Raw genomic sequence first — 19,054 nt, forward strand, 5'->3', positions numbered from 1 at the left:
TTTCTTCCTGTCTCACATGGTACAAATGGAGTCTTTTATAGTAAACATTATAAGTCAGAGGCTCTTTTTCTTGTACCCCCAGAGGACTAGGGAAAAGAAAACAAGAGAAAAATGGAAGTCCTTCCATGGCAGGAAAAAAGACTAAGGAATTTAACATTCAACATTTAGAACTATTTACACCTACAATCTCATCCCAGAACTGACCTTTTAACCTATGTGATATCAATAGATATGCTATAAAATAGTCTGTTCCCAAATTAAGTCATTCCTCCAGTGACTCCAGATGTCTTAAGTTGCATAAACATTAAAAACACAAATATTGTATAATATACAAAATGTGTTTGGAATGTGTTTAAGATAAAAGCTCAACATGTTCAGTCCTGTTTGTAACTGCCTAGGGGACTTCAGTGGTTTTGGCCTTGGCCAGAGGCTCTGTTTCCTGCTCATACTCTATCTCTACATAGGTTACTTTTCTCCCAAAAAGTCCTTTCAAGGGTGCTTTGTCTTTGTGTTTTGCATTAAGGACTTTTATTCCTCTTCTCTGGAGGATTTCCCATCCTGGTCTCCTTCACTGCTGGCATCCAATTAATCCATATCCTCAAAATCACTTAAATCACTTTCATCTCACTCCTCATCTTCCACAGATTCTCTTTGTTGCACACCTTCATCATCATCTTCATCATCTTTTCCTCATCTGAGGAGTCCCTCTCTGCCCCCTGTTGTTCCAGGGCCTTGTTGAAGTCATGAATGAGAAAGCTGTGGATGTCACCACACCTATCTTGTTTCAGTCTTTCCAGTAATTCCTTTTCAGTGGCATTGTCCAACTGAGCAGCTATTAATGACTTTTCCTCTCTTCTTTTCTTCCTATCATCCACCTTGTTACTCAAAGGAGCAAGTCTCCTCTGTCATTTTAATGTATGTTTTCTAATTCAAATTAGGTACTGGGTTGTCTTGGTGAATCTCTGCTTACATTTGTTTCAAAAGAAATGGGGCCAGTAGATTAGATTTTCATCTGTTTGCTCCAGTGGTTTCTCCTAGTTCTTACTGAGCCAAACCAGTTCCCACATACTCCTGGGAAAAATTCTATCACCTTCATATACAAGTAGCACTTTCTCTTCTTTGACAATGTCATACTGGATGTTTGCCAGGGAACAGGATGACCAGTTGCACAGCCCAGTCAGACTGTATTCATTTTGGTAAAAGCTCTGAGACTTGGTTCTTATTTTGAAGAAACTATATTCCCTGTTTCCTGATGTATCCCAGATAACATCTGACTGCATGGTATCGGTCGCTGAGCATGCAATGCCCAGCCAGATCTGTGATTGATTGATTTTAAAATATTGAGATAGACTTTGAAATTGGAAAAGACCCCCTAAAATTAGGCAGATGTACCCTAGTAGGCCAGACCTTTGAGATGAACCCCTGGAAAATCCAGATGCTGAATGGTTTACTGATGGCAGTAGCTATCTGAAGGAAGGAGTTAGAAAGGCAGACGATAGAAGCCCAAGCACTACCACACAATACTTTAGCCCAAAAGACAGAGCTTATTTCATTGACTAGGGCTTTACAACTGGGAAAAGGCCAGCGAGTATATATATATATATATATATATATATGCAGATAGATAGATTCCAGATATGCTTTCCTTGTATTGCATGCACACGCAGCAATCTGGAAAGAGAGGGGCTTAGTGACTGCAAAGAGTTCCCCTGTTAAATATGGAAAAGAGATACTGGCTCTACTTCAGGCAGTACTGGAGCCTTTAGAAGTGGCCGTCATCCACTGCAAGGGATATCAGAAGGGAGATAATTATATTAACCAGGGAAATGCGTTAGCAGATAGAGCAGCTACACAGGAAAGTTTGGAAATGGCCCTTATACATCAATCTGTGGAAGTAGCTAAGGAATCTCACTATACGGAGCCTGAAAATGAATGGGCTCAACAGCGAGGCTATACTAAAAAGCAAATGGATAGTGGATGCTAAATCACAGAATTATGCTACCAATGGCCACTTAATGGAAAATTACACAGCTCTATCCACTTGGGAAGAGATGCCTTAGCAAAACTGGTCTCCTGAGCTTTTGGAGGAAAGGGACCAAATATGGTCATAAAGGAAATGACTCGCTCTTGGCCTCTATGTTTACAGAATAACCCTCACCATGTAAGGCCACCTCCCCTGTTGACTCCTGTGCAAAGGAGGGGAACATAAATAGCTGAAGATTGGCAGGTTGATTTTACCAATATGCTCCCTACAAGTAATTATGGGTACCTTCTAGTCTTTATTGACACTTTTACAAGATGGAGAGAAGCTTTTTTGACCCAAACGAAGAAAGCACACGAGGTGCTTAAATCCTTGTTGAAAGACATCGTGCCACACTTTGGACTCCCATGGTTACTCCAGAGTGACAACGGACCTACATTTATATCTAAAAGAACCCAGTAGAACCCAGCAGCTCCTAAGAAAAATGATGACCATGCAGGAGACACTGAGAAGGCCGGTGACTGAAAGAGCTCTGGCTCATGAAGTGAACTCATTAGATGAAATAGGCAGAGACTTCCAGACCAAGAACAGGCAGGGTCTGCGCCCTAATCAACAGGAAGTAGCTACAGAAGATGGAGACTTGACGCCCATCAACATCCCCTTAAGATTAAGGTCTGGAGTCTCTGAGGGGGGAATGAAGTAGGCAGGCACATAGGTTAAAATTGATCAGATTTGTGAACTGGAAGACCACGCCCCTGTGTGACCTCATGCTCCTACCTGATGCCTTTGCCACGCCTCTGTGTGGCCTCATACCCCTACCTGGCCACACCGGGGTGCCCACCAGCCAATCAGGTTAATTAACCACTCCCCTTTGGAGTGGTTTAAAAGCCTGGGGCACAGTGTGCTGGAGGCCCTCCTGCTCTTCTTCCCTGGCCTCTTGCCAGGACAGGGCTTGCTGTAGCCCTGTGCCTCCAGGGCGCATGGCCTTTGGGCCAAGTGCTCTAGGCTTCCTGGCCTAGATGCTCATCCATGTGGCTGTGGCTGGATCCTGGTGCTTGGTATGAATCCCTATTCACCTCTCTCCCCTAAATAAAGCTCTCACTGTCTTATGCACCTTTCTTACTAAATAAAAGCTTAAAACATACCATGCTGCCTCGTTTATCTGTGCTGGCATTTAGAATTCTTCTCTAAATATGAGGCAAGAACCCTCTCAGGCTTATTAATATCGGGGATTTGGTAATAAACCTGTGGTGAAATCGTAAGGCACCCCAAATTCCGGTAGCACATGTGGCACCCCGGATAGCATTTCTAGGGAACTTTAAGGGGCCACATTTCAGGGTAAATTTTAGGGGGTCTTTTCCAATTTCAACTTGAATCTGTGGAATAAAACTCACTTAGCATGGCCTATAACTTGTCCTAAGTATGTTGCTGAATTTTTTTAATATTATGCTAATATTTTTTTTATCTATTTACAAGGAATGTTCTGTAGCTTTCTTCTATTTTGTAGTTGTATTTGTCTACTTTTAGTATCAAGGTGACTATTAGCTTCATACAGTTAATTGGGAAGTGCTCCCTCCTTTTGTTGTCTCTTTGAACTCAGTCAGTGTTTGCTGGTAGCATTGAGTTCTTCACAAAGACTTCCAGAATGAAGATTTATCCTCCCTGTTGGCTTCTGGCTGGAGGCCACTCTCAGTTTCTTGCTTCATAGGCCTCTCTCAGATGAAATCTTGCTTCATTGAACTGTACAAGCCAAGAGGACAATGGGAAGAGACTTTGCAAAATAGAAGACACCACGAGTGTATTAATTTTTTTTTTATTATTTGATGAACACTTTTTAGCTTTGAAAGCAAACTTATGTATTATTTCATTTTTTCTTATTAAAAAGATGAAAATATCCCAGCTTTGAAATTTTAATATGATTTTCTTGGATTGTTTGCCTAAGAAATTAGAATCTCAACTCTAATCAGCATAAGTGTGTACCTTTGTCCTATAAATTTTAATGTAAGCAAGTAAAATAAGTATAAAGATTACTTACTGATATATGTACAATATAAAAAATAAAATAGAGGGGAAGGAATTAAAATATATAGTCATTGTTATGTTATAGGCTTAAAAATAATTATCTCTGTTTTTAAAATTTGAGAGGTAGAGCTACAAATAGAGCAAGGAAGAGCCAGAAAGAAAGGTCTTCCATCCACTGGCTCACTCCCCAAATGTCTGCAATGCCCAGAGCTGAGCCAATCTGAAGCCAGGAGCCACGAGCTTCTTCCAGATCTCCCATATGGGTGCAGGGTCCCAAGCACTTGAGCCAGCTTCCACCATTTTCCCAGGCTGCAGCAGACAGCTGGATCAGAGGAGCAGCAGCCATGACACAAACTGGAGCCTATATAGGATGCCAGCTATGCAGGCATCCTGCATATAAGATATATTTTCTGTGTGTAGTAGATACGACCCACTTGACCCCTCTTATCTTTGCCTCTTGGTGCAATGCCCTTTGTGGTGCCCCCTACACCAAATCAAGTCAGGTCTTCTATGACCAATTGAATGTGGCAGAAGTGATGAGGAATGTCATAAAGCACTGCAGTTAAATCCTGATTTCTGAGATCACTGCTTTTCAGAGGAATCCTGCTAGGATGCCTTATGCACAATCAAACAGCCCCATGAAGAGTCCAGTGAGTGAGGAGTGGAGACTGGCCAACAAAAAAACATTAAACTGTCAGCTTTTTGAGTGAGATCCCTTGTGAATGCAGACTGCAATCAAGGTTTCAGATGATTGTAACCCTGGAAAACATCTGATTATAATCAAAAGCAAGATCCCACTTGAGCTCTTCCCAAATTCCTGACTTATAGAAACCAGAAGAGATAGCAAAAGATTATTGTTACTTTAAACTGATATGTTTTACAATGATTTGTTATGCAACAACAGATAACTAATACACAACATAAATATTGAGTCCTACTAAGGTTTTAAAATCTGTATGCCATATCACTTGAAATATTTATTCATGTTAGTCTACAACTCACATAAAATCCCCCCAAATTTAACATTTGCAGATACATCTAAGACAGAAAAAAGATAGTGTACTTGTAATATATTTGCACAAATGCCTTAGATGCATCATGGGAAATAACTCGAACTTAGGGACGAGAATAAAAATACTTACAAGGGCCTTAATGATCACCATTTCCTCCTCCAACCATTATGCCTTTATAAATTATCATTGACCTCAAAACATTAGTTCTTCTTTGGAAGCATGCTCTGACTACTGGGGCGATTATATTTTCCCATGTGCAAGCTTTTCTGAATTCTGTATGGGTGTGTATACATGTGCAAGTGTACATGCTTGCATGTGTGCACGCGTATGTGTGTGTGTGTGCAACATTGAATGTTCTATAAGAAGCCTTCTATCACCACTTCTGTCACCTAGGCCAGAGGCTGTCCCTACTTACTCCTCTTGGAATTCAGTCACTCAACTCTGCATTTCTATTTATTTTATCAATCAAAATTATTAATGGCTGTTATAGACTTATAGTTAATATGCAACCTGAGTTAGTCTACTTTAATAATAAGATGTGCAAGATATATTTCTAAATTCTATTGGGATCTAAGCAAGGATACAAAAGGAAATCCACACACTAAAATGTTTACATTGTATAAAGGTTTTACCTATCATACTCAAACATTGTAAAAGAACTACATATGTGATAAATTATAACTATACTACTATAGAAATGTCAGTTTTGTTATAAAGTTCATCCTTGGGGCCAGTGTTGCACAGTAGTGGGTTAAACCACCACTTGTGATGCAGGCATCCTTTAGGGACATCGGTTTGCATCCAAGCTACTCCACTTCTGATGCAGCTCCCTGCTAATGCTCCTGGGAAGGCAGAAGATGATGGCCCAAGTGCTTGAGTCCTTGCAACATGCATGGGAAATACGGGTGAAATTTCTGGCTCCTGGCGCAGCCCTGACCGTTACAGCCTTTTGGGGAATGAACCAGCAGGTAGGAAATCAATCTCTCTCTCCTCTCTCTCTCTTACTCTGCCTTTCAAATAAAATAAATAAATCTACTGCTATCCCAGGCCACAGCAGAGAGCTGGATCAGAAGTGGAGTAGCAGAGACTCAAACCAGCACCCATATGGCATGCCAGAACTGTGGGTGGCAGCTTTACTCACTATGCCACAGTGCCGGCCCCTCAATTATTTACTTTTACAATATATTTCTTCTCTTAATATTTGTAATTTTGGAGGCATGGTCTTTCTTGAGTACTTCTAGAATCAAGCTTTAAACACAAAGACAAAGAAAACAGTGTTTGGCACTCTTGTAAAATGATATTCCACTTTGAAAAAAATCTGTTATATCCATGCTGAGAAGAAAGGGTGAATGTTAATTCATTTGCCTTTTTTCTTAACTGAGCATCCAATTAAATCCTTCTGGAACTCTGAAACAGTCCTTTTTCAGTGTCAACACCCCATACCACAAACCTTCGTGGTATTTGGACACAATTCCCTTTTGTTTTTAGGACAGTGCAGAGATGTGGAGTAGTGTTTCCTTTTCCTTGGTACTAATATTCAGCAGATTAGAGAGCTGGCTATGTCCTGTCATCGTGTGCTAGTTCACAATGCATCCCAAGGGATAGATCTGTCCATGTGTTTTAATAAATTTTAAGTTTATGTGAGTTTCAATGTTCCATGAGAGGACTTCTTTTGTTACTCTGTCCTCTAGTTTGTATGTGCATATATACGCACACATATAAATCCCTGTATCTGTCTCTTTTTTAAGATTATTTGAAAGGCACAGTGACAGAGAGAGAGATCTTGCATCTGCTGGTTCACTCCCCAAATGGCCACAACAGCCAGGGCTTGGACCAGGCTGAAGCTGGGAGCCAGGAACTCCATCTTAGTCTCCTGCATGGGTGGCAGGGGCCAAGTACTTGAACTAAATTCTGTTGCTTTTCCAGGCACATTAGCACGGAGGTAGCTTAGAAGTCGAGAAGCCAGGACTTCAGCTCTGATAAGGGATACTGGGGTTGCAGGCTGTGTGTGACACATGCTGGTCTCTCTCTCGCTCGCTCTCACTCTCGCTCTCTTTCTCTCCATCTCTTTGTCTATGTCTCTCTCTCTCTCTCTCTCTCTCTGCCAAAGGCCATTTACAACATAGGACCACATTAATGGCCCCTCTGACTCAGATCTAATGGTGGAGTTTTGTCCTACAATCTTGGAAATGTATGAAAATAACAATGCTGAGTTCAGTCTAAGTAAATCAGAGAACATGCAGAGGCCTTTGTGTCAATGACTTGGCCTACATGCATCCTACATCTTTGGACTAATCCAACTAGGTTTAATTTAGTAAAAGGGTAGCTGGACTGTTAAATAGTGACCAAACCAGATTTACTCTGATGAGATAAGACCTGGCTGACTCTGCTCTGTGAACTATGCTTATGTTTTCAGGAAGTCTGGATTCACTCAATAGGATAATGAGTGTCTGGGAGTTAGACAGTTCATGTGCAACTATCCTATTTTCTGGATGGCTGCTCTTCTTATCATCTGTTCCCTAATGCAATGAGTATATGTTTAGTATGACATGTGTACAATATTTACTTGCAATTTTAGAAATTTCAGATAACAGATATTGAAAAATGATTACTAAGTTCAGATTTTCAATTTTTTGATGTTTTAAATGAATACTTCATACATATTAATATCTCATGCTATTTATTGCCTTGCAATTTTAAAAATTAATTTGTTTTTAATAAGGACTTGAAAGGTAGCCAATAAAACATTCAACTTCCAGCAGGAATGCAATTTAGATTGTATTGGAGATACATTGCATGATGATAATAAATATCTATGACTTTTTTTTTCATGGCATTGCACTGGTTGCTTTGCCTAGTACCCAGCCTCAGGTATTAGACTCACGCAATCTTCATGAGAAGAATTTGCTTGGGCCATCCTGCTGGTCTCAGAAAAATGAGGAAAGCTACATGGAGCAGAGCCACCTCTGGCAAGCTACCCCATATGAACACATCCTTTATTAACCGTTCCATGGACACAGGGGTGGTAAGGGGAACATTGCTATACAGAGCAGTTAGCCAATACACTTATGATATTTATTTAACTTAAACGGAAAGAATTTAATCCTTCCAGTACTCAATTAGGTAACAGATTTGCATATATGTGCAGCTAAAAGAAAATTTGATTAACATCAGCTGTGGTCTGATACCTTATTTGCTCCAAATATGCACCACTCTCTGGATTCATTTGCTTTTTGTTAGATGACATTGCAATTCTTTGCACTAAATGTGGTGGAGCCTATTTCGCAATTCACAGATAGGGCTTGAGGTGACTTGATATAGTTAATAGAATAATGTATGCCGATTCTAGGCCTGAAAATATCATTTGGAGTCTCCATTTGCTTTCTTGTAATTTTGTAATCACTCATATGGTTTTTATATGCATTAAGTGTGTCTTTCAGAGGTTTACATCATGGAAGCATGATTCCCAGTGTTGGGGTGTTAGGAGAGAGTGGAGCCTGTAAGAAGCAGGGCCTAGTGGGAGGTGGTTAGGTTAAAGGGGGCATCACCCTCAGGAAATATTGAGGTAGTTCTGCAGGACCCTGGTTGGTCTCCCTACACAGATGTTACAAAATAGTAAGGCTGGTCTCTCCATGCTGTCTGGCTTCATTCTTCATGGTAGGATCTCTCCCTTTTGCACAGACTCCCCCCATGATACGGTGATCCACCATTCAGCCTTATTCAGGGACTGAACTGATGAGATAGTCATATCTTAAACTTTTAGCCTCCAAGATCTTTCATTTGTTTGAAGATTTATCTTGTTTATTTTATTATTTTATTAATTAATTTACTTATTTATTTTGACAGGCAGAGTTAGACAGTGAGAGAGACAGAGAGACAGGTCTTCCTTCCATTGGTTCACCCCCCAAATGGCTGCTACGGCTGGTGCGCTGCGCAGATCCGCAGCCAGGAGCCAGGTGCCTCCTTCTGGTCTCCCATGCAGGGGCAGGGCCCAAGGACTTGGGCCATCCTCTGCTGCCTTCCTGGGCCACAACAGAGAGCTGGAATGGAAGAGGAGCAACTGGGACAGAATCCGGCACCCTTACTGGGACTAGAACCTGGGGTGCTGGCGCCGCAGGCGGAGGATTAGCCTAGTGAGCCGCAGTGCTGTCCCTCTTGTTTATTTTAAATACAAAGGTACAGAAAGAGAGACACAGAGAGAGAGAAAGAGAGAGATCTTCCATCCGCTGGTTCACTCCCCCAAATAGCTGTTTAAGCTGGGGCTGGGCCAGGCCAAAGCCAGGATATTGGAATTCCACCAGAGTTCCAAGGCAGGACAAGGGCCCAGGTACTAAGTCCATCTTTTGCTGCCTTTTCCAGGCACATTTTCAGGAAGCAGGATTGGAAGTGGAGTCAAACCAATAATCATATGGGATATCAGCATCACAGGCAGCAAACAGCTAGACCCACTGTGCCACTACGCCAGACCCAATAAACCATTCCTTTTAAAGTATCTTGCCATTACACTTTATATTTTATAAAGTACATAATAATATATTTATAAGTATACTTATATATCTACACTTTATAAAGTATTGGATATTTTGCTATAGCAAGGGCAAATAGGCTGATACAATCTGAATGAGAGGTATTTACTTGCACTAGTCCACTGGTATCGGTAAAAGGAGAAAAGATATGGGAAACAGCACCGCTGCTGCCAAGCCACTGAACATGACCATATGCTTTATTAATGGACCCATCATATGGGAGTGATAAACCACTGAATTTAGGGGAGCAATGCGATTGAGCAACAGTTTTAACTAATATATTTCTGGTATTTACTTATCTCACACAGGAATTCTAGAGGATAGAATTCTTGAATCACTGGAATCTTTCCAGTATATTTTCAAAGATCTAGATCCTTCAATAGTCCTGTTCCTTCAAAAGTTATGTCATTTTAGTAAATGGTCTGAAAGGTTTTTTTTTAATGTATAACAACTTAGTCATTTTTTTTCTTAAATACAACTTTAGGAACATAGTGATTCTTACCACCATACACAACCTCCCACCTGAACTCCCACTCTTCTTCCTCCTCCCTCTTTTATTCCCAGTCTTATTTTTTACTAAAATCTATTTTCAATTAACTTTATACATAGGATTAACTCTATACTAAGTAAAAAGTCCTACAAATTGTATGGAAAAAAAAAACTGTTCCTCAACAGTTGAGACAAGGGCAGTTCAAAGTCATTACATCTCAAAGTGTTAATAACAAATGTTTTTATTTGTCTGGGGACATATTTTCAAGTAAATATCTTATTATGAAAAAAAGTTATGTTATGGCTTTTACATTCTTTTTTTAAGATTTTTATTTATTTATTTGACAAGCAGAGTTACAGACAGACAGTGAGAGAGAGAGAGAGAGAGAGACAGAGAGAAAGGTCTTACCCCGTTGGTTCACTCCCCAAATGGCTGTAATGGCTGAAGCTACGCTGATCTGAAGCCAGGAGCCAGGTGCCTCCTCCTGGTCTCCCATGTGGGTGCAGGGCCCAAGCACTTGGGCCATCCTCTGCTGCCTTCCCAGGCCACAGCAGAGAGCTGGAGTGGAAGAGGGGCAACCGGGACTAGAACCCAGTGCCCATATGGGATGCCAGTGCCTCAGGTGGAGGATTAACCTAGTGCACCACGGCGCCGGCCCCAGCCTTTTCATTCTTATGGTCCAAAAATGGCTTCAATAAGTATCTCATTGTCTATGACAGAATTTCCTGACCATTCAAATCCTCAAGACTGGAAAGTGGACATTTTTCTTTACAGCTGCTATAATATGGAAAGGCAAAACAAAAGTGGATTATGAATACCTTTTGGGAGAGAAACCCGCTATATTTGCAATAGGACTTTTGCCACCCAATATTTGTATATACTGTTTTGTTATTTAATATTTTTGAAATATTTGTTTACTTATTTATTTCAAAGAGTTAGAGGCAGAGGAAGAGAGAGGATCTCCCATTATACAGTTCACTCAACAAATGGCTCCAACTGCCAGGGCTAGGCCAGGCTGAAGCCAGGAGCCAGGAGCTTGATCTGGGTCTCCCCCATGGATGGCAGGGGCCCAAATATTGGTCCATTTTCTGCTACTTTTCCCAGGCTATTAGCAGGAAGCTGGATCAGAAGTGGAACAGCTGAACAAGAACCCACACCCATGGATGCTGGTGTTACAGGTGGCAGCTTTATCTGCTGTGCCACACTGCTAGCCTCTAATAATTTATGCAGTTATCTATCCCCATCCCTTCACCTCATGATATACACAACCCCAAAACACAATACAGTACTACACCTAGCTTTGAGTTTAGGCTGTCTGGATCTGTGCAGTTTTTCTGTTAGCTATGGATTATGGCCTGAGAGACAAGTATGCACATTCATTCATGAGATACACAGTGGTAATAATCCATGAGATACGTACTATGAAAAAAATCTCTTTTGGACAAGAAGAGACGAGGATATAAAAAATACTGCAACCATACTAGGATTTAATCTTACTCTTTAGGAACAGGGAGAATTTTGCTCAGGTGAAAGAAAATTTCTGAGTTATCTTTGATTTTGTTCCATGTCTATTATCATCTTTTTTAAGATTTTATTTATTTATTTAAGAGGCAGAGTCACAGAGAGAGGGAGAGACAGAGAGATTCCAACTGTTGGTTCACTCCCCAAATGACCATGGTGGTCGGAGTTGAGGTAACTTGAAGTCAAGAGCCAGGAGCCAGGAGCTTCCTCCTGATCTCCCACCTGATGCAGGGACCAAACCTGGACCATCTTCTACTTCTTTCCCAGGCCACAAACAGAGAGCTGGATCAAAGGAGGGGCAGTTGGGGCATGAACCAGAGTCCAAAGGGGATGCCAGTGCTGCAAGCAGAGACCTAGCCTGTTACTCACAAATCTGGCCCCTATGGTTAGTCTTGAAAAATTGCTGGTTTTTTAGATCTATATTATTTTGCAGCTCAGTTTTCCCTACATTAATAACCACGCAAAATGCTTTTGGTCACACCTGTGAGAAAGTATTCACAGATGTAAAAATCTGTAGTTAATCTTGAACCCTCATTGGCTTTGACTCTCAGCTGCTTGTGTTTCTACTTTATCCATCCTCCTAGTCCACAGTTTGATGCATTTTCTTTGATATGTTTTTTTAAATGGGAACTTCAGTGAAATAAAAGTGTTAATTCCACTTTTCCCTCTCACTTGCAATCCTTTGAATGGCAGAACATATTTAACAAGCTAGTCATTTGCCAGAAGCCTGAACTTGTTTCCTGGGAGGTTGATACTACCTGTAACTTTTCAAATACACGGAGTCTTGCTTTCCTGATTCTCTTGCTGTGAACTTAAGTTTGCCTTTTTAACATTTATGAGGCTCCAAATTACATTCAACAATGTACTGCAGCTACAAAGGGTATCATTTCTCTCATGCTATTCCCACATTTGGTGAACTCAACCTGGACAGTTGATTCTTTGTTTTAGGAGTTGGCCAAACTCAGCATAGACCAACATCCTGATTTTATTTATTTATTTATTTTTAACTTTTATTTAATGAATATAAATTTCCAAAGTACAGCTTATGGATTACAATGGCTTCCCTCCCCATAACTTCCCTCCCACCCACAACCCTCCCCTTTCCCGCTCCCTCTCCCCTCCATTCACATCAAGATTCATTTTCAATTCTCTTTTTATACAGAAGATCAGTTTAGCATACATTAAGTAAAGATTTCAACAGTTTGCTCCCACATAGAAACACAAAATGAAATATATTGTTTGAGTACTAGCTATAGCATTAAATCACAATGTAGAGCACATTAAGCACAGAGATCCTGCATGAGGAGTAAGTGCACAGTGACTCCTGTTGTTGACTTAACAAATTGACACTCTTGTTTATGGCCTCAGTAATCACCCTAGGCTCTTGTCATGAGTTGCCAAGGCTATGGAAGCCTTTTGAGTTCACCGACCCTGATCTTATTGAGACAAGGTCATAGTCAAAGTGGAAGTTCTCTCCTCCCTTCAGAGAAAGGTACTTCCTTCTTTGAAGACCTGTTCTTTCCACTGGGATCTCACTCACGGAGATCTTTCATTTAGGTCATTTTTTTTTTTTCCAGAGTGTCTTGGCTTTCCATGCCTGAAATACTCTCATGGGCTTTTCAGCCAGATCCGCATGCCTTAAGGGCTGATTCTGAGGCCAGAGTGCTGTTTAGGACTTCTGCCATTCTATGAGTCTGCTGTGTATCCTGCTTGCCATGTTGGATCGTTCTCTCCCTTTTTGATTCTATCAGTTAGTATTTGCAGACACTAGTCTTGCTTATGTGATCCCTTTGGCTCTTAGTCCTATCATTATGATCAATTGTGAACAGAAATTGATCACTGGGATTAGTGAGATGGCATTGGTACATGCCACCTTGATGGGATTGAATTGGAATCCCCCGGTATGTTTCTAACTCTACTGTTTGGGGCAAATCAGCTTGAGCATGTCCCGAATTGCACATCTCTTCCCTCTCTTATTCCCACTCTTATATTTAACAGGGATCACTTTGTTTCTGTTGCACTTAAAATATTTAACCCAGGTCTTCTAAATTCCCTCAACCCTATATTTTGGTAAATATTTCAAATGAGGGAATGTTCTTTTGCTCGACATCAATTTATTAATACAAGTGATAAGCATCCTATTAGAAATCTCAAGGCTTACATGTTTATATCACCATATCACATGCTTGGTTAAAACAAGTTAAGACTTGCTGAAATTTAGTAGAAAGTATGATGGAAATGGAGTTAGAAGACTCATGTTATGCCCAAATAAGATAAGCCCTTTGAGCATCAAGACTGTGTATTACTGGCCAGTGCTGCAGCTTACTAGGCTAATCCTCTACCTGCGGCGCTGGCACACTGGGTTCTAGTCCTGCTTGGGGTGCCGATTCTGTCCCGGTTGCTCCTCTTCCACTCCAGCTCTCTGCTGTGGCCCGGGAAGGCAGTGGAGGATGGCCCAGGTCCTTGGGCCCTGCACCCTCATGGGAAACCAGGAGGAGGCACCTGGCTTCTGGCTTCAGATCTGCATAGCTTCAGCCGTTGTGGCCAAAAAAAAAAGTCTGTGTATTCCAAAAAGTCAAGTTGTAATATATGTTTCAGTGGAAGGCTTTATGAGTTAAATAAAATAATATCTGCTTGGGCCAGCGCTGTGGTGTAGTGGGTAAAGCCTTTGCCTGCAGTGCCGGCATCCCATATGGGTGCCCATATGAGTCCCCGCTGCTCCACTTCCAATCCAGCTCTCTGTTATGGTCTGGGAAAGTAGTAGAAGATGGCCCAAGTCCTTGGGTCCCTGCACCCACATGGGAGACCCAGAAGAAGCTCCTGGCTCCTAGCTTTGGATTGGCACAGCTCTGGTCATTATGGCCATCTGGGAAGTGAACCAGCAAATGGAAGACCATTCTCCCTCTCTCTCTCTCTGAAATCCTGTCAAGTAAATAAATAAATCTTTAAAAATAATAATAATATCTCTGAAAGCTATGTGTGAAATCTGTGTTACAGATACAAGTTATCTATTCATCTCAAACTAACAGAAAGTTTTTGTCCAAGAAGTGTATACACAGTGGGCTTACACTTTATGTATGTGTAACATTGAAATCTTTAGGGAATCCATGTTCATGTAAAACTCTCCTCCCAGTCTTACTTTAAGATACAAGAAATCCTACTTTGATGGAATTCTCTAAAATGATGACTTTCTCCTCGCTGAGAATGATTAACTGGAGAAAGTCCATTTGAAAAGGTTTGACCCTGTTCAAGTTCACTTAACATGCAAACAATGGGACACCATGTGAAGGTTGCCACTTCCTGTCAAGTATCCTTTTGGAAACATGATAGTAATATACTGTTTGTGACTTATGGGACTATAATTAGAAAAGGAGGAACGACAGAGAAGCAACTCTAGGGTGAGTTTTATCACTGGAGATGCACAACCTGGAACATAAGAACGAATGTTTGCAAAACTTGTCTTCACTCTTGTCGTTTATTCCTCTATTGGGAGAACATATGAATATCATTGCAAGGATGTTCAGATTAAAATGCACTCGCCTAGTGTAACATGAACAAACATAAAAGAAGGTGAAAGCATCTCAGATTTATGCAGGATATTAAGATCATAAAGAATTTAATCTCCATCCAAGCAATCAGTAGAGTTCCTAAAGAATTTAACTTCCAAATCGAGAATTTTTTAAAAAAATTATTCTGCTTACAGAAGAATTGTATTTCTAATTCATGCAGCCTAAATTTCTTCTTGATTCATTAGCACATTGAATTTTTTGAATGTTAATAAATGTTTGTTACACAAAGAAAAATAATTTTGCAAATGTTTTCTCAAAAATTGCTGATTCTTAAACTTAGTCCATTGTAATCAAAGTAATTAGACTGTAGTTCTTTTTTAGTCACCATCACTAACCTCTATTGACTTTGTCATGAATTTGCATTTGTAGAAGTTACAATGCTTGTTTGCCCTCCCACTAGGCATTCATAATCCATAGATTGCTTGTGTCAACTAACAAATAGGAGCTGAATTTAAGTCTCCATTTGTCTCACATTGTGACTCATTCTCATTTGCTCCTAGAAACTTCTAATAAGAATGAGGCTACTTTCATTTTATGGCTGGCAAAGGAGTGAAATGGTGAAGCAAAATCAAACCATAAAGTCTAATTCTGTTCCTGAAATATGACAGCAGGTACCCAACTCTGTAGCCATTAATGCCTGTTATTTCCCACTGATGTTGCTGATGAGTTTCACGCACAAAAAATCATTTTTGGTCAGCAGTAAATTACCCAGGCCCCTCTGCTCTTTATAGTATTGATCGAGTGTGCACTGTTCCCTTCAATTATTCTGTGGTCTGTGCAACATGCTGCAGACCTAATAAATATTTTACTGAAAATCTGTCACTTTTGTCACAACAAACTATAGTCACATATTCATTAACAAATATTGATATTATAATATCTACATTTTTAACTCACCTGAACAAAACCAACCTCACTTAGAATAACTTGAATGGATATTGCATTATTTTTACTTGCTTTCAATAACACGCAAATGAGAAATTTTCCTGAAATTGGTTTAGGGGCAAAGATCTAAAAGCACATTTTGAATTCTACTTGTCTTGTCATATCTTGACACTATAGTTTAAAGTCATGGCTTTTTAAAAATTCAGTATTTATGAATATAGTTATAAGAAAACGCATATTCATTTCCATGATGACAGATTTCAGATTTCTAACCTTGCAATAAAATTTGGAGATTATTCCTCATTTTCAAAGCATTGTTTTTACCTGACTAAAATTTTTTTAAAGATTTATTTATTTATTTTAAATTCAGAGTTATACAGAGAGAAGGAGAGGCAAAGAAAGAGAGAGGTCTTCCATCCGCTGGATCACTCCCCAATTGGCCACAATGGATGGAGCTGCGCCAATCCAAAACCAGGAGCCAAGAGATTCTTCCAGGTCTCCCAAGCGGATGCAAGGGCCCAAGGACTTGGGCCATCCTCTACTGCCCTCCCAGGTCATAGCAGAGACCTGGATTGAAAGTGGAGCAGCCAAGACTCATATGGGCGCCCATATGGGATGCCGGTAACGCAGGCAGCAGCTTTATCCACTATACCACAGCACCAGCCCCAGAATAAAAATTTTTAATGTTTATTTATTTAATTGAAAGGCAGAGTCAAAGAGTGAGGGATGGGCTGGTGCTGTGGCACAGCGGGATAAATCCCTGGCCTGAAGCGCTGGCATCCCATATGGGCACCAGTTTGTGCCTAGCTGCTCCACTTCTGATCCAGCTCTCTGCTATGGCCTGAGAAAGCAGAAGAAGATGGCCCAAGGCCTTGGGCCCCTGCACCCACGTGGGAGACATGGAAGAAGCTCCTGGCTCCTGGCTTCAGATCGGTGCAGCTCTAACCATTGTGGCCATCTGGGGAGTGAACCATCAGATGGAAGACCTCTCTCTCTCTCTCTCACTCTCTCTCTGTCTCTCCTTCTCTCTCTGTGTAACTCTTTCAAATAAATAAATAAATCTTTTAAAAAATAGAGAGAGAGGAACTGACAGAGATATTTCATTGGATGGTTCATTCCCCAAATACTGCATAAGCCAGAACTGGGCCAGGCAGAAGCCTGGAACTCCATCCATCTCTCCCAGTGTTGGTTGTAGTCCCCAAGTACTTGAGCCATCACATGGTATCTCCCAGGGTATGTATTAGCAGGAAGCTGGAATCAGAAGTGGAGCTGGACTGAAACCCAAGCACACCAGTATGGGATGCAGACATCCCAAGTGCATCTTAACCACTGTGCTAAATCCACACTACTCACATGACGCTTTACTACAGTAGATGCAATGAAATTCGTGGTGGCCATAGGGAAAAAGCAAAGGATCATAAACCCTCAGCTAATAGTCAAGGAGAGGGAATAAATGACTTAACCTGAATACTTGTCAAACTTTTGAAGTGGACTCATTCACTTATCTCTCTTTGTTCTCATATTGTAGTCTCTGAAAGCCAAATATAGACAAACCCATTTCGATTTAGGAAAAAATGAAAAGATCTCAATTTAAGGATACTGTGATGTTATGTGTTTTTAAGATACTTATTTGTGAGACAGAGTGTCAGAGAGAGAGATTTTTTCCTGCTGATTTACTCCCCAAATGCCTGGAATAGCCAGGCTTGGGGGCCAACTTAAATCTCCAGGAGCTCAGAACTCCATCTGGGTCTCCCACGTGTGTAGCAAGTGACCAATTACTTGGGCCATCCACTGCTGTCTTCACAGACACATTAGCAGGAAACTGGATTGGAAGCAGAGTAGCCAGGACTTGGGGATGGTATGGGATGCTGGCATCACAAACAGCAGCTTAATCTGATACACCACAACAATGGACCCAAAATACTGTAATTTTAATCTATGTTGTGTTTAGTATTTTGTCAGTACACCGGTTTTTTGTTAATCTCTACTAAGTGTCACTTAATGTGATCCTAATTGGAGAGGTGAAGATGCTGCCTTGGTCCCTGCCCTTGTGATACAATTTAGTACACTCCATACAAGCAACAATGATAGAGATACACAAAATACACTCTATGAGCCTGCCAGGAAGATGCTTTAATTTGTCTCGAGGAATCCAGAAAGGCTTCATGGAGAGGAAGCATGTTTATTTTAGTTTTTATTTGTGCTGGGCAGATGAACAGGCCACCAAGATAGTCCACATCCTAACCCCTGACACCTGTGAATCTGTTCCTACAGAGTGAAAAGAACACTGCAGATGTGGGAGGGATCTTGAAATGGGAAGATCACCCTGGGTGATCCAATTCTTGCAACTGGAAGAATGAGTTCAAGATAGAGAAGAAGAGGTGATGACCAAATCAGAAGTCTGAGTCCCTCTGAGCTCAGGAATGTGGGAAACTTCTAGAAGTCAGAGGAAGAAGGGAAACGTGTGTTCCCCATAGCTTCCAGCAGGAACATAGTCCTGCTGACACCTTCATTTTTGCCTGGTAAGCCTTATTTTGAACTTCTGACTGCCAGGAATAGGAGAGTGTATTTGTGTTATTTTAACCACTGAGTCTGTAGCAGTTACTTACAAAAGCAATAGGAAATTAGCAGAATGTTTGCTTGCTTTGTATTTAGCCTGAAAAAAAATTTTCCTATGCTTTCATAATTCTTTACTGTTTGAGATTGGAGCAAATAATCCCAGAGAGACTCCCTTCCACAGTCTGACTTGGAAACAAAGAAGTGGACTCCTACATTTGGGCATTCAGACCCTGCCAGTGGGTCCGAGGATGGGAGAGGCATGTATACAGCATGCAGTGCCAGGAAGAGCAGTGCTGGCCGTGCCGTCAAAGGTCCAACAAAGGCAGTGGCTGAATTGCAACCTCTGACCTTATCTCCTTTGCCTCTACCATTAAAAAACCAAAACAAAACTAACCAACCCCCCAAAAAACAAAACCTTGATAATCTGTCCTTCTCTGTGAGTTCTCTCTAGTATTTAGATAAGATGTCAAAAATTCCCTTTCTGCTGA

The 19,054-nt window shown here is 40.9% G+C and overlaps 1 pseudogene; it reads right to left on the reverse strand.

Moving 5' to 3' along the window:
- Positions 1-394: 394 nt before the first annotated feature.
- On the reverse strand, positions 395-1,280 carry LOC100349831 (protein MAK16 homolog pseudogene; annotated as a pseudogene).
- Positions 1,281-19,054: the final 17,774 nt, after the last annotated feature.

Source organism: Oryctolagus cuniculus, chromosome 3, assembly GCF_964237555.1.
Source record: "Oryctolagus cuniculus chromosome 3, mOryCun1.1, whole genome shotgun sequence".
Lineage (NCBI taxonomy): Eukaryota > Metazoa > Chordata > Mammalia > Lagomorpha > Leporidae > Oryctolagus > Oryctolagus cuniculus.